Genomic DNA, 3,830 nt, shown 5'->3' with positions numbered 1-3,830 from the left:
ATGATCGTTTGATGTGTTCTTGGATTCGGTGTGCAAGGATTTTATTGAGTATTTTTACATCGATATTCATAAGGCAAATTGGTCTGAAGTTCTCTTTCTTTGTTGGATCTTTGTATGGTTTAGGTATCAGNGTAATTGTGGCTTCATAGAACGAATTGGGTAGAGTACCTTCTGTTTCTATTTTGTGGGATAGTTTGAGGAGAGTTGGAATTAGGTCTTCTTTGAAAGTCTGATAGAACTCTACAGTAAACCCATATGGTCCTTGGCTTTTTTTTGGTTGGGAGACTATTAATGACTTCTTCTATTTCCTTAGGGGAAATGGGACTCTTAAGATCTTTAATCTGATCCTGATTTAACTTTGGTACCTGGTTTGTGTCTAGGAAGTTTTCCATTTCATCCAGGTTTTCCAGTTTTCTTGATTATAGCCCTTTATAGTAGGATCTGATGATGTTTTAGATTTCCTCATGATCCTTTGTTATATCTTCCTTTTCATTTCTGATTTTTTTTATTAGGATACTATCCCTGTGCCCTCTAGTTAGTCTGGCTAAGGGTTTATCTGACTTGTTGTTTGAAAACAAACAAACAAAAAACCAACAACAACAACAACAAAAAACAGCTCCTGGTTTTGTTCATTCTTTGTATAGTTGTTTTTGTTTTCACCTGGTTGATTTCAGCCCTAAGTTTGATTGTTTCCTGTTGTCTACTCCTCTTGGGTGAATTTGCTTCCTTTATTTCTAGAACTTTTAGCTGTGCTGTCAAGCTGCTAGTGTATTCTCTCTCTAGTTTCTTTTTGGTGTCACTCAGAGCTATGAGTTTTCCTCTCAAAACTGTTTTCAATGTGTTCCATAAGTTTGGGTACGTTGTGGCTTCATTTTCATTAAACTCTAAAAAGCCTTCATTTTCTTTCTTTGTTTTTTCCTTGACCAAGTTACCATTAAAAAGAGTGCTATTCCACTTCCACATGAATGTTGCCTTTCTATTATTTATGTTGTTATTGAAGATCAGCCTTAGTCTGTGGTGTTCTGAAAGGATGCATGGGAAATTTTCAGTATTTTTGTATCTGTTGAGGCCTATTTTGTGACTAATTATATGCTCAATTTTGGAGAAGGTACCATAAGGTGGTGAGAGGAAGGCATATCCTTTTGTTTTAGGATAAAATGTTCTACAGATATCTGTTAAAACCATTTGTTTCATAACTTCTGATAGTTTCAATGTGGCTCTGTTTTATTTCTGTTTCCAGGATCTGTTCATTGATGACAGTGGGGTGTTGATGTCTTCCACTATTATTGTGTGAGGTGCAATGTGTGCTTTGAACTTCACTACAGTTTCCTTAATTAATGTGGTTGCCCTTGCATTTGGACCATAGATATCCAGAATTGAAAGTTCATCTTGGAAGATTTTTACCTTTGATAAATATTAAGTACCCCTCCTTGTATTTTTTTGTTAACTTTGGGTTGGAAGTTGATTTTAATCGATATTAGAAAGGCTACTCCAGCATGGTTTTTGCTTGGAAAACTGTTTTACAGCCCTTTACTGTGAGTAGACTGTTTTTGTCCATGAGGTGGGTTTTCTCTATGCAACAAAATCTTGTGTCATCTTTATGTAGCAAGTCTATTAGTATATGTGTTTTTAGTGCAGATTTGAGTTCATTGATATCAAGAGGTATTAAAGAAAAGTAATTGTTGCTTCCTGTTATTTTTGTTGTTAGAGTTGGTATTCTGTTCTTGCAGCTATTTTCTTTTAGGCTTGTTGAAGGATTACTTTTGAGCTTTTTGTAGGGCATAATTTCCATCTTTCTGTTGGAGTTTTCCCTTTATTATCCTTTGAAATGCTGGATTCATGAAAAGGTATTGTATGAATTTGGTTTTTTCATGGAATACTTTGNTTTCTCCATNTATGGTAATTGAGNGTTTTGCTGGNTATAGTAGNCTGGGCTGGCATTTGNGTTCTCTTAGGGTCTGTATNACATCTNTCCAGGATCTTCTGGCTTTCATAGTCTCTGGTGAGATGTCTGGTGTAATTCTAATAGGTCTGCCATTATATGTTACTTTTTCCCTTACTGCTTTTAATATTCTATCTTTATTTACTGCACTTGTTGTTCTGATTATTATTTGTTGAGAGGAATTTCTTTTCTGGTCGATTCTATTTGGAGTTCTGTAGGCTTCTGGTATGTAAATGGCCATCTCTTTCTTTACGTTAAGGAAGTTTTGTTCTATAATTTTGTTGAAGATATTTACTGGCCCTTTAAGTTGATAATCTTTATTCTCATCTATACCTATTATTTGTAGGTTTGGTCTTCTCATTGTGTCCTGGATTTCCTGAATGTTTTGAGTTAGGATTTTTTTGGATTTTGCATTTTCTTTGATTTTTGTGTCCATGTTTTCTATGGAATCTTTTGCACCTGAGATTCTCTCTTCTGTCTCTTGTATTCTGTTGCTGATGCTTGCATCTCTAGTTCCTGATTTTTTTTCCTAAGATTTCTATCTCCAGAATTGTCTCCCTTTGGGTTTTCTTTATAGTTTCTTCTTCCATTTTTAGGTCTTGGGTTTTGTTTTTCAACTCCTTCACCTGTTTGGTTATGTTTTCCTGTAATTCTTTAGGGGATTTTTGTGTTTCCTCTTTAAGGACTTCTAGCTGTTTATCAGTGTTCTCCTGTATTTCTTTAAGTGAGTTATTAGTGCCCTTCTTTAAATCCTCTACCACCATCATGAGATATGATTTTAAATCTGAATCTTGCTTTTTGGGTGTGTTGGGGTATCCAGGACTTGCTGTGGTGGGAGTACTGACTTCTGATGTTGCCCCCTAGTCTTGGTTTCTCTTAGTAAGCTTCTTATGTTTGCCTTTCTCCATCTGGTAATCTCTCATATTAGATGTTCTAGTTGTCTCTGGCTGGAACTTGTTATGCCTGTGATTCTGTTAGCCTCCGTTAGTACTCCTGGAGTCCAACTCTCTCCTGAGTCCCAGTGCTTAGAGCACTCTCTGCAGGCAAGCTNTCCTCTTGCAGGGAAGGTACACAGAGGTCTGGAGTTCAGTTCTCCTCCTGGCTGAAGATGAAGGTCCAGAGGTACCCTGTCCAACAAGAAATTACAACTCTAACTATGTTGCTATCATTCAAATGCCAGGCAACAATTTTTATAATTATATCAGCTTTCTAAGAAGCTTCATTTTAACCCAGACCAGTGATCCTAGGATCCTGGGCATGCTAAGGCACCTGCGACATGAAGAGTCCTCTCGGGACCCTGGGACTGAGCACCAAGTTTGTGCCCAACTTGGCCTGGGGCTGGCACTGACCTGAAGGAACCCCAGCCACTGGTCAGGTGGGTTTCCTGTGTCCCTGTTCCTCCTGGCACAGGCCTCTCCAGGTTGTTTTGGAACAGATGTTGCATTCTACTCACCAGTGATCCTAAGATCCTAGGTGTGCTAGGGCGCCTGAGGTGTGTAGAGTCCTCTGGGGACCGTGGGACCATCCTCCGAGTTTGCGAGTATCAGTTTAATAGAATACTGAAATATACATAGTAGGATATAGAGACATTTGTGTTGTTAAGGATGCCGGAAAACTGAGGAGTCAAACCTTGTTTTATGCTACATGGTCACTCTCATCAATACATGGCATGCTTAACATAATAACATGAAATTTCTCATTAGCACAAGTAAGAAATTACAAATCTCAACTAGGCAAAAAAATGGTGCACTGTGTGCACTTTGCATATGTTCAGTTAGAAAAGCCTTGGATAGTGGGAGTGGGTGGGTAGGGGAACAGAGGTGGGGGGAGGGGTATGGGAATCTTTCGGGATAGCATTTGAAATGTAAATAAAGGAAAATAATAAAAA

This window comes from Mus pahari, chromosome 5 (assembly GCF_900095145.1).
Source record: "Mus pahari chromosome 5, PAHARI_EIJ_v1.1, whole genome shotgun sequence".
NCBI classification, from domain to species: domain Eukaryota; kingdom Metazoa; phylum Chordata; class Mammalia; order Rodentia; family Muridae; genus Mus; species Mus pahari.
The sequence above is the reverse complement of the archived record's forward strand: the minus strand, read 5'-3'. Positions refer to the sequence as shown.